Below are 13,153 nucleotides of genomic sequence, written 5' to 3'. Positions count from 1 at the left end.
GTGTGTGTATGTGTGTGTCTGTGTGTCTGTGTGTGTGTCTGTGTGTTTATGTGTGTGTCTGCGTGTGTGTGTGTCTGTGTGTGTATATGTATGTATGTATGTGTGTGTGTGTCTGTGTGTGTGTATGTGTGTGTGTCTGTGTGTTTGTATGTGTGTCTGTGTGTGTGTGTATAATATGTGTGTGTGTATGTGTGTGCGTCTGTGTGTGCATGTGTGTGTGTCTGTGTGTGTGTGTGTGTCTTTTGTGTGTGTGTATGTGTTTGTGTGTGTGTGTGTGTCTGTGTCTGTGTGTGTATGTGTGTGTGTGTATGTGTGTGTGTGTGTCTGTATGTGTCTGTGTATATGTGTGTTTGTGTGTGTGTATGTGTGTCTGTGTTTGTGTGTGTGTGTGTGTGTGTGTTTGTCTGTGTGTGTGTGTATATGTGTGTGCATGTATGTGTGTGTGTGTGTCTGTGTGTGCCTGGGTGTGCCTGTGTGTGTATGTCCGTATGTGTGTCTGTGTGTGTGTGTGTGTGTATATCTGTGTGTGTGTATGTGTGTGTATGTGTGTGTCTGTGTGTGTATGTGTGCGTGTGTCTCTGTGTGTATGTGTGTGTGTCTGTGTGTGTGTCTATGTGTGTGTCTGTCTGGGTGTGTGTCTGTTTGTGTGTCTGTGTGTGTATGTGTGTGTTTGTGTGTGTGTGTTGTGTGTGTATGTGTGTGTGTATGAATGTGTGTGTGTGTATGTGTGTGTGTATGTATGTGTGTGCATGTATGTGTGTGTGTCTGTGTGTGTGTGTGTGCACGCGCACATGTGTGTGTGCACGCGCACATGTGTGTGTGTGGGGGGGGGGGGGCGTCTGTATGTACGCGTGTTTGTGTTGAGTTTGTACGCATCCTTTATTTAAACAATAAATTACATTAACAAAAATTATCGTGTTGGTATATATTTGTGAAATTGAAATGATTAATAATTATGATGTGGGTCATGACCTCAAATCTTCCCGACAAAGATGTTGTTACTGTGTTTCTTGATCACGACTGAATTTCTGTTCTCCCGTGGGATGGGTCTATGAAGGAATTTCCAAGTTTCCTCCAAAATATCCTTTTGTTCGAAATATAAATAAAACACGCGGACATTAGTAACCGACCTGATTTACTTTAAAATTAAATTACTGGAGCGAGCTGTGTAAACAAATCGGAAAATACGTATTTTCAAATCCCCGGAAAATCGGTTTCATCAGAAAGCGCTTATATAACGAAGTGTGTTACTGGACAAAGCAATCTATACTGGTAACAAGAAACGGGCCAGTTTGCCCACCGCCATTGTACATGTGTGGGTCATGTAGGGTGGTTATGGTCATAAATAATTTATCCTTTTCTGTTGGCCTTCTTTCTTTCTTTTCTTTTTTCTTTTTGTTTTTTTTGTGTTTTTTTCTTTTATTCTCTAATGTATGTGATTGTTTTTCGCTTTTTCGTCCTTTCGTGACGTTTTCCATTTTTCTGTATTCTTTCTTTTCGTTTTCCTTCTTTAATTTTTCTCTTTGTTTTCCATCTTATTCTTGTTTGTTTTTGTTAGGTTTTTTTCCTCTTTCTCGAATCTTCTTTTTTATTCTTTTCTTATTACTCTAACTGATCGAGAATACCATAGATTACAAACTGGCAAATGTGAACATTTAGTCATACCTGAAATAACTTACTTTAGTTGTTATAATCGTACAGAATGATTTTACTGATAAATGTTGTTAACATTATAGGATATTAAACGGGCTTCCATTTCGTATCATGTTTATGTCCCGAGTGTTATAATTTATTTCACGAGTGATATATTTTATTACGTCGTAAATTATTTTTATATATATATATATATATATATATATATATATATATATATATATATATATATATATATATACATAAACAGAATTCATAAAAAGAAAACTGAATTTTTTTTTATTTTTTTTTTACATAATTAATGCTAATGCTTTTTTTGCTGATCATTATTTCTTCTTCTTTTTTTTCTTCTTCTTCTAAATTTTGCTTGGTAAAAAAAATAAAAAAATAGTGTTAATATTAAATATTAGTTTTTAATTAGGTTTTTTTATTTTAAAGAGTTATAATATTTCAACACTCCACATGAGTAGCTTTTGTATTGTTTTATTATTGTTTACTTAGTCTCACATGCACAGTGTGAGATGGAAATAAAGAATTTATCTGTCCATATATTTGTCTGTCTGTCTGTCTGTCTGTCTGTCTGTCTGCCTACAGGATCAAGGTAGAATCAGAACACCCCCACAGTTTCTTAATGTTTGGAAGTAAAATAATACATGGATTATTTTAACTGACTAAACGTGTGTGTGTTTGTGTGTCGAGTGGGGGTATATCCCCCCGAATATGTCACTGTTTAGTTTTTTTCTCCATGTACTCTTCTTTCAATTTCTTCTCTTTCTAATATTTTTGTCATCTTTCTTTACCTCATTTCCTTGATTCCAAATGATAACTGGATTTTGTGTCTATATCACCACTTTAGCTAGAAGATATGTGGTGAAATGTATATAAACTATCCTTGCTTCTAAACACAGATAGTAAGTTATACTGCATATGGTTATCAATAATCAAAACAAGTAACATGATTGATAATATGAGTAAACGAAAATTGATATTAAGGCACTAATTTAGATACTACCTTTCTGCGTAGTTTAAAAAAAATTATACTCTCCAATGAAACATATTTTATTGCATATAATATACAAAAGGATTGGGCACACGTTATCCAAGTTACAAATATCATGGTTAAAAATAACAATTTAAAAAATATATCGGCGACTAAAACTATTATTAGAATATAATCATTCTTAACTAAGTACATACATACAAAAGCAAGTAATAAAACAAAATGAAAGTGAAAGAGGAGATAAAAACAAACAAAACAGACGTAATTTATCTTCAGCTCCACTATATTCATGAATACGTAGTAGACCGATTTTTCACAGCTATTATTGATTTAATCAGATAACGTTGTTGTTTCTTTTTTTTTTTTTTCTTTTTTTTTTTTTTAAATATATATTTTTCAATTAATTTATTAATTTATTTATTTTTATTAATGTTGTTGTTTTGTTGGTTATTTGTGTGTTTTTTCAAATCGTTTTGTTTGTTTAATGTATTTCTGAATAAAATTAAATATTAGTTTGTTAGTGTTAGTGTTATACCATTTAGTACTAACTGCAGATTAACTAGTACATGAATGTTTAGAGTCTAAAGGCCTCGGTGGCGCAGTGTTTAAGTCATCGGACTACAGGCAGGTAGGTACAGGGTTCGCAGCCCGGTACCGGCTCCAACCCAGAGCGAGTTCTTAAGGGCTCAATGGTTAGGTGTAAGGCCACTACACCCTCCTCTCTCTCACTAACCACTAACCAACTAATAACTAACCCACTGTCCTGGACAGACAGCCCAGATAGCTCAGGAATGTGCTCAGGACAGCGTGCTTGAACCTTAATTGGATATAAGCACGAAAATAAGTTGAAATGAAATGAAATGAGAGTCTAAAAGTTGTCTTTGCTGGTTACACAGTTTTACGTTCATAGAAATGAATGGCATAGTAATATCCACAGTTAAAGAGGGATCGGTACCGAGTCCGCATCGGTATATTACTACGTCTACATTTAAAGTACCTCAAGCGTGTCTTTGTCTGGCGTCGAGTACCGCTAAGGTCCTACTGCTTTCTTGTTATGTTTAGTTTGCTACCAATAACGACGTAATTAGTTTGAATGAAAAATAACAGCCTAAAGGCTAACAGGAAGTGATAACTGTTTCATGATGACTTTAAAATCAGTATACAGATATACGTTGTTGTTGTTGTTTGAGGGTTTGTTTGTTTGTTTGTTGTTGTTTTGTTTTTTGTTTGTTTTTTGTAGTTTTTTTGGGTGTGTGTGTGTGTGTGTGTGTGTGTGTGTTTTATTATATTATTTATTTCAATGAGGTGACTAGTTGCATACCCAATATATTTAATTTCAGTTATCTACTAGTAACAGTATAGAAAGTAAAAGTTTATTTTCTTTAACGACACCACTAGAGCACATTGATTTATTAATCATCGGCTAGTGTATGTCAAATATCTTTGTAATTTTGACATACATTCTTTGCGAGGAAACCCGCTATATCTTTCCATTAGTAGCAAGGACTGTTTTATATGCACTATCCCACATACAGGACAGCATACACCACAACCTTTCATATACTAGTCGTCGGCCCACCGACGGGGATCGATTATATACCGACCGCGCATCAAGCGAGCGTCCTGCCCGAGTAACAGTGTTATAGTATACAGTATATATTATAGCGTTCTCAGTAAGGAAGATAGGAAATGTTTTATTTAATGACACACTCAACACATTTTATTTACGGTTATATGGTGTCGGGCATATGGTTAAGGACCACACAAATATTTTGAGATAAAACCCGCTGTCGTCACTTCATGGACTACTATTTTCGATTAGCAGCAAGGTATCTTTTATATGCACCATTCCACAGACAGGATAGTACATACCAAGGCCTTTGTTACACCAGCTGTGGAGCATTGGCTGGAACGAGAAATAGCCCAATGGGCCCACCGATGAGAATTGACCCTAGATCGATCGCGCATCAGGTGAACGCTGTACCACTGAGAAGGAAGGAAGGACATGTTTTATTTAACGACGCACTCAACACATTTTATTTACGGTTATATGGTGTCGGACATATGGTTAAGAAGCACACATATATTGAGAGAGGAAACCCGCTGTAGCCACTTCATAGACTACTATTTTCGATTAGAAACAAGGGATCTTTATATGCACTTTCCCACATACAGGATAGTACATGCACATACCACGGCCTTTGTTACACTAGTTGTGGAGCACTGGCTGGAATGAGAAATAGCCCAAAGGGCCCACTGACGGGAATAGACCTAAGATCGATCACACATCAGGCGAGCGCTGTACCACTGAGAGCTCTACGTCCCGCTCAATAACAGTATTATAGACAGTATATAGCGTTCTCGGTGAATAATATAGTAGTTGTGGAGTCTACACATACTTCTGATAATTGTTAACCGGCCTCGGTGGTGTCGTGTTTAAGCCATCGGATATACGGCTGGTAGGTACTGGGTTCGTAGCCCGATATCGGCTCCCAACCAGAGCGAGTTTTAACGACTCAATGGGTAGGTGTAAGACCACTACATCCTTCTTTCTCACTAACTACTAACCACTAACCCACTGTACTGGACAGACGGCCCAGATAGCTTATGTGTGTGCCCAGGGCAGCGTGCTTGAACCTGAATTGGATATAAATAAAAATAAGTTGAAATGAAATAAGTGTTAGTCATTGTGCGCACGCGACTGACGTCAGAGAGTTCAAAACGTGACATACTTCAAATTATCAATGAAAACAAGAACATGTTAAACAGAACAACATGAGTTTGTTTTAAGACATTTCTGACTAATATAGTATTTTTAGCAAGTAAAATCATATTACATTTTCTTGTCTAGAATTAGCAATGTTTGTATATATTCTGTTTGTTTCAGACCGTCCGAATGTTTGTAGTATCCCTGAGTTTTACTATCAAAACACATTTGAACAAAGTAGGGCACATTGACAAATCAATCATCGGCTACTGGGTGTCAATTGTTGACGCGTCGCGTTAGAGTAAACCCGCTATATTTTTTCATTAGCAATAAGGGATCTTTTATATGCACCATCCTACAGACAGGATAGTACATACCACGGCCTTTGTTACACCAGCTGTGGAGCACTTGCTGAAACTAGAAATAGCCCAATGTGCCCACCGACGAGAATCGATCCTAGATCGATCGCGCATCAGGCGAGTGGTAGACCACTGAGTTACGTCCCTCCCAGTAACAGTATTATAGACAGTATATAGCGTTATCAGTGAATAATATAGTAGTTGTGGAGTCTACACATACTTCTGATAATTGTTAACCGGCCTCGGTGGTGTTGTGGTTAAGGCATCGGACATAAGGCTGGTAGGAACTGGGTTACACTTAATCACAGACAGGAGAGCACATACCATGGCCTTTGATATACTAGATGGGAGTGGAGAAAAACAACAATCAAAGAATGGGTCCAGTGAGGTGATTTCATCCTACTGCGAAAGCACATCAGGCCTAAGTTCAGCCAGCAAACGTTTCGCGAACATTCGCGAACTATTTGATTGGTTCCCAACTAGTCCCGGACCAGTTCACTGGCTATCCAGAGAACGGGCCCGGGATGGACATGCTTGAAACCCTAGTGGTATATAAGCATGTAAATAAATATTGGAATGGAATGGTTCCCAACGTGGCCATTTGGTTACCGTAAACCAGTCAGGCGGACGTTTTTCCGCTTGGTCTGGCTGAACGCAGCTCAGGCGAGCGCGCTACCGATTGAGCTAGATCCGAGCCCAACAAAAGAGTATGGTCAGGTCAGGTCAGGGCATAGGGTTTAACGTGCACATTCAGAACACACTGTTCTAGCGCACGCCTTAAAGAGAGTATGCAATTTTAGTCGTTAAATAGAGAATAATACATGAGTGGCCGTTAGATACCACTTATCTCACAACGAGTTGTTTTAAAATGTATCTAACGAGCGAAAGGGAGTTTGATACGTTTTTAAACAACGAGTTGTGAGATAAATGGTATCTAACGGACACGAATGTATTATTCTATTTCTTACATATCCTCAAAAACCAGGTTTTAAACAAATTTTAACATCTTTTTCGACTAAAAGTTATTTACAGCCGTTGCACTTGTAGCTGACTTGCGCGTCACAGACACATGATTGTCAGGTTAGCTACACGTAATAGGGTAATCGATTTCCATCGCGCTGGTTTTTTATTGGACATATGGCATTGGTGACCTGGTCAGTCGTATGTCTTCAAATTGTTAACACACGTACATGTGTTACTAGTAACAAGTATGTGTAATCATAAATAACACATGATGTTATCACCAACGGGTGTGTAAGAAAAAGGCTTTGTAATGCTAGGCACAGTCTACCCATTGCCAGTACAACTCGACGGTTGCGTTGTAAATTTTCCAAATCCCGACTTACGACGGGTCTGCTCAACTAATGTGTTTTACGACGAGAATCGAGTCGTAAGAGAGTTCAGCCTAGCAACTGGACAGTCGTAGAAGTTGGTCAACTTTCTGCTAGCAGATGGTATTCTAAGCCTAGCATTAGTTGGAAACATATTTTAGTGGCTGCAAACACAGGACCGGTCTTATAAAGCACAAACGTGTTTACTCAGGACTGTTTAAATTTTTATTCTAATATATAGCTAGTATATTAAAAATAGTATATAATATATCAATAATTATGCTTATTTAACATTAAAATGCTGCAATTTTACTTCTTTGTTTACATGTAATTTCACAGGCCCGTGGGAATTATGTGTAAAGTGGGGGTCTAGGCACACGCTGTAGTAGGGGTTGGGGGGGGGGGGGAGTTACAAATTAAATGTTTTTGGCATTGATTTAGGCTTTATGTTCTTATGGACCTGTTTCAAAATAACCTAATTATATGAAAGTTGAGATTTTATTCTATTTCATTTCATTTCATTTTTTGTTTTGTTGAAATATTCCACAAACCCTCTCATCCATTATATTGTATTTATAACGATATACCCTCCGCCAAGCACAGTTTCAAAAGATGGATCGTGTTGTCCGGGACATAAATGCAGTTGGAAGACAGCATCCGGAAAGCCAAAATGGCGGCTGCCATAGCTTGTTCAGTTATAGAAGAAAAATAAACACACACAAACACACACACACATACACACAAATAGTTTCCTAAACTCGTGTTGTATTCACAATTGTATATAGTCTGTCCACCTACGCAAAGCTCACTGACTTGGCTTTATAACTGAAATCACTTGGACTAGTCTCGTCGTAATCATACTGGGATAGGTTGAGATCAATGTGGAAATAACGAGACACTTTGTTAGTACTGAAACCTGCTCTAGCTTGACACAGCTGTTAGGCAAACACCTGTCTCGAAAAGTACACGTTCGCTTTGAACACCGTATTCAGATGAAAAAATATAAACGCAAAAACAGTTTTAATAAACACAAGTAATATTTCTAAAACGATCTGTCGCCACGGGGTTTTTTTTTCTGTTTGTTAGTTTTTATTGTTGTTTTTTTGTCTTTTGCTTTTTTTTTGTTTTTGTTTTGTTTTGTTTTGTTTTGTTTTTGTCTCTTTTTTTTGTGGGTTTTTTTTTTCTTCTTCTTTTTTTTTTTGGGGGGGGGGTGTTATTGGGGGCGTGGATTTGGTTTGGTTGGTTGTAAAGCTACTACATCGAGTTCTCTCTGACTAAGTACAAAATTAACCACTGGCTTTAAAGTAGCATAGTTTCCCAACACAGACGCCAAGAACAATAACAATAGCATCAGTTTTAGATATTGTTAACTACAGTCAGAACTTTCCAAAAGAAAACTGTTCAGTGTTTTATAAAAGCATGTATGTGTTACTGGTTTTTAACAAAACATGTGCTTAAAAAAAAAAAAAATTAATTAACAAAAGAAATGGAGTACTCAACAACCGGTGTACACATATAACATTTTTGGAACACGAATATAACAATTCAGATATCTTGCAACATTTTTTATAAGTTGAGCAAATGAATGGTTACAATGATAAAATTTTATGTTAAAAAATATAAGACATACTCATAGTTTAAATAAATATAAAAATAGACTCCCAGAAACATTTTTTATGTTAAAATGTATAAAGATCAAGTATCTGTGATTATACTTATATTGCCAGCATACGCCGTGACATTCGTATGACTTCAAGAACCAGACAGCAGTACAGCTAAAAAAAAATTAAATGAAGTTTTCTTTTAAAATAATAGGGAAAAAAACTACGTTTTTAATATATCAAGTTCAATCTTTATTTCTTTTTTAATATCATCTTTACGAACATTTCTATGAATGAAACAGACATTTGTTTACTTTCCCCACGCAAAAGTCCACGATGTCAGAAATCTTCAAAATGAAATGTATGTACTATTGCGTACAATCGACGCATCGACCAAAACGACGAACCAAACGGTACATGTACGTCTTGTTCCTGCATAAAAAGCGATAACATTGATTTGCATGTCTTCTAGTTGCACACCATAACCTTTTGTGGCTGTTTTATGTCATTCAAATACACTGCTGGTATAACAAAGGCCGTGTTTTGTAGTATCCTGTCAGTGGGATGGTGCATATAAAACATTCCTTACTTCTAATCGAAAAGAGTAGCCCACTTGATTTGTAACTGTATAATAAAACTATACAATTAAAATCCAGCGTCCCGTTTTACGAAGCGATCTTAGCACTAACATCACCTTATGCACTTAAGGTGATCTTAGCGCTAAGATCGCTACAACGGGGCCATGCTCAATATTTTGAGGTGTTGCGAAAAACGTTTGGGAAACTATATGTAGGACAGACTATCAAACAGATAGTCAGACAGACAGACGGACGGCCGGATGGCCGGACAGACAGACAGACAGACATACGGACGGACGGACGGACGGACGGACGGATGGACGAAGGCAGAAGCTATAGGCTTAATTCCATATTGTGGGACCGGTAGGGGATTAATAAGAAACTAACTTTTAGTATCAAATACTATATATAACTAGTATTGTAAGGTGACCAAGTACCTTTAAAGCCACCATGTCGGAAATCACTTTGTTTCTGAAACAATTTTGTTTTGTACCCGTGCCGCCCACCTACATACTGGATATAGAAAATCCCAGTTATACAACATATAGTTCACATACAAACGAGGTGATCTGGTGTCCGAACAAATGCGGGGCACTAATAAAAACCTACATCTGTACAGCGGAAATAGCCAAACATCCGCCCTATGTTTGAGCTCTTTTATTTGGAATTTGGACAGTTATATAACGTGAATGTGTCATTTAGAGAGACACGTAACATAAAACAGACCCGATGAAAGCATGGGGTAGGATAGCTCGACGGTCTTCTCGTATTTGATTACAGTACAGACAGACAAACGGATAATTTATTAACGTCTCACCTAATGTACATCACACATTAACAAAATAAAACAAACATAAAAATACATAAGCCATTTCTTACAGAATTATCAGAGAAAGTAAAGTTAACAAATATGTACAGTTTAAAATAATAATAATAATGTAGGGCATTGGCATAATCGGTGTCTTGGGGGTGGGGGGTCATGGGAGCCATTGCCCTCTCAGTCACAACTGTTTTCCCCTCACTACCTTTTATTTTCACGTCGCCTCGTAAACAGTGCGATTTGCCCCCTAAAGTGTGGCACCCCCAATATAAAATTCTGGCTATGCTAGTAATGTAGAACTAGATCGTAGGTTACTTTGTATTTTAAACGGGGCGGGACGTAACCCACTGGTAAAGCGTTCGCGTAATGCGCGGTCGGTCTAGGATCGATGCCCGTCGGTGGAACCATTGGGCTATTTCTCGTTCCAGCCAGTGCTCCACAACTGGTGTAACAAAGGCCGTGGTATGTACTGTCCTGTCTGTGGTATAGTGCATATAAAAGATCCCTTGCTGCTAATCGAAAAGAGTAGCCCATGAAGTGGCGACAGCGGGTTTCCTCTCTCAATATATACGCCATATAACCGTAAATAAAATGTGTTGAGTGCGTCGTTAAATAAAACATTTCCTTCCTTGTATTTAAAACTGTCAGTTTCAAAATTTCCAATATTCAAACAGTTGCCAAGCATAGACGTACGGGCTCCCATTTTTGTAAGAGGGAAGACTGAATTTTGCCCCATTTAAATAAATCCCCGAATCTGGATAACAACGTTTAATCATATTAGCATTACAGTTATTATCATCAAACAGCTAGGGCTTATACAGGATTCACTGCGCATATTTACATGGATTACAACTGATATTGAGGGTAGAATTATGAAAAGGTTTGAGGCCAGCTCATTGTATCCGAATATTTTCATTATGTTTGCCCGAATACGAAGATTTTCTCCATTACTGGTGTTTGTGTTGGGTGGGTGGAGTGGGGTGGTGTGCATTTTATCCCCTGACCCCCATCACGTATCCTTATGTCGTCAAGTATTGTGCCTAAAATATGTTTAGTGCTTTAGAGCAAGATCGTACTTTCCAATATCAAAGAGCCGCAAAGTAATGTGTCTAAAATACGCCACGTTTCCGAAATCTGATACCGTAAAACTTCAGTCAAATAGTTTTCAAGTTCATTAAAAATTGTTAGTGACTAGTAAAAACGGATCCCAGTCGAGGCATGGGATTTTTAATCCAGATACCGACTCCAAACCCTGGGTGAGTGCTCTGCAAGGCTCAGTGGGTAGGTGTAAACCACTTGCACCGACCAGTGATCCATAATTGGTTCAACAAAGGCCATGGTTTGTGCTATCCTGCCTGTGGGAAGTTCAAATAAAAGATCCCTTGCTGCTAATCGGAAGAGGAGCCCATGTAGTGGCGACAGCGGGTTTCCTCTCAAAATCTGTGTGGTCCTTAACCATATGTCTGACGCCATATAACCGTAAATAAAATGTGTTGAGTGCGTCGTTAAATAAAACATTTCTTTCTTTAGTCACTAACATATAAGTTAATGAGTTAACGCGAACATAGGCGTAGGAGTCAGGCAATTGTTTGCCAAATTAAACGAATATGCCCGAATCTGGATAACAAAGTTTATTGATATTTCCATTGCTGCCAAATAGCTATATAGCCACGATAAAGAGGGGGGTAGTGGTTTTGCGTTTCTCACTAGCCCGAACTTAAAAACCACTAGCCACGGGCGTCGGGCTAGCGGATTTGTCTAACTCTGGTATAGGGTTCCAGAGGTAAGACTACGCATTTTTACATGGATGACAATTAATAGCATGATGAGTTGAATGATGAAATATATATCTGTGAAAAGTTATCGGGCATAAGCGTGTGAGACGGGGGCTCAGGGAGGACAACTGGCCCCCTAGTGCTGGAGCAAATTTTCAAATTCGGTATTTCCATCATTCTAACCGAAAAATTAGTTGTAATCCATGTAAAAATGCGTAGCGATTCGTTTGCAACCCTGTATAGCTGCTTGGTAGTTATGCCAATATATATCATTAAAAAAATGTTGTTATTCAGATTCGGGCGAGCGCTCGCCTGAGGTGGTTATGTCGCAGGATCTAACAACCTCGGTGGATCCATTCAACTGATAGGGGTTTTTTCCTCGTTCCAATCAGTGCACCACAACTGATCACAGGCGTTCCTGTCTGTTGGAAAGTGCATATAAAAGATCTCTTGCTGCATTAAGAAAAAAGTAGCGGGTTTCCTCTGATGACTACGAGTCAGAATGACCAAATGTTTGACATCCAATAGCCGATGATTAATTAATCAATGTGTTCTAGTGGTGTCGTTAAACAAAACAAACTTCTTTCTTCAGATTCGGGCATTTTATTATAATTCGGGAAAAAATCAGCCTGCTCCCGTGTGCCCGAAAATCTCTTTCGTTTTTGCCCGAATGGGATTTGCTCGAAATTTTAAAATCAAGTACTTACTAGCCTATTCCTCACATAAACCGGATATACTTATAGGTGTGTTTGATAGATTGTGTTTTTTATGCAACACTAACGACATCGGAGATGAATTCCATTATATTTTACATGCCCATATTTTAACCAATTCAGACTTCAATATATACCGAAATATTATCGATCCAAACCAAACACATATAAATTTCACGAATTATTTAATTGTAAAAAAACTGGTGTCCTCCGAAAACTTGCAATATTTTGTAAACATATTATGAATACTTTCAAGCCCTTCGGCTCATAGCTTTATTGTATTATTATTGTGTATGCAAACCCAAACCAATTATTTATAATTATATTCCCATGTTCGTTTTATGTAGATATACTTATGTGAATAGTTTTACTCTGTCATCTTGTTAAAAAGTGTGAATTGTTGTATTATATATTGTTCCTCATATGCCGTGGATTACGGCCTGAGAGAAATAAATGTTCAGTTCAGTTCAGTTCAGTAAGTCTGTACGCGTCTGCGTGCGTATGTATCTATGTCCTTGTGCGTGTACGTGTGTTAATTAAAAGGAAAATGAATAGTCCTTCCTTATGCATACACCCATGGATAATATTTTTTGTGGGTGCTTAATGCACATAACTT

Source organism: Gigantopelta aegis, chromosome 10 (assembly GCF_016097555.1).
Source record: "Gigantopelta aegis isolate Gae_Host chromosome 10, Gae_host_genome, whole genome shotgun sequence".
NCBI lineage: Eukaryota > Metazoa > Mollusca > Gastropoda > Neomphalida > Peltospiridae > Gigantopelta > Gigantopelta aegis.
The sequence above is the reverse complement of the archived record's forward strand: the minus strand, read 5'-3'. Positions refer to the sequence as shown.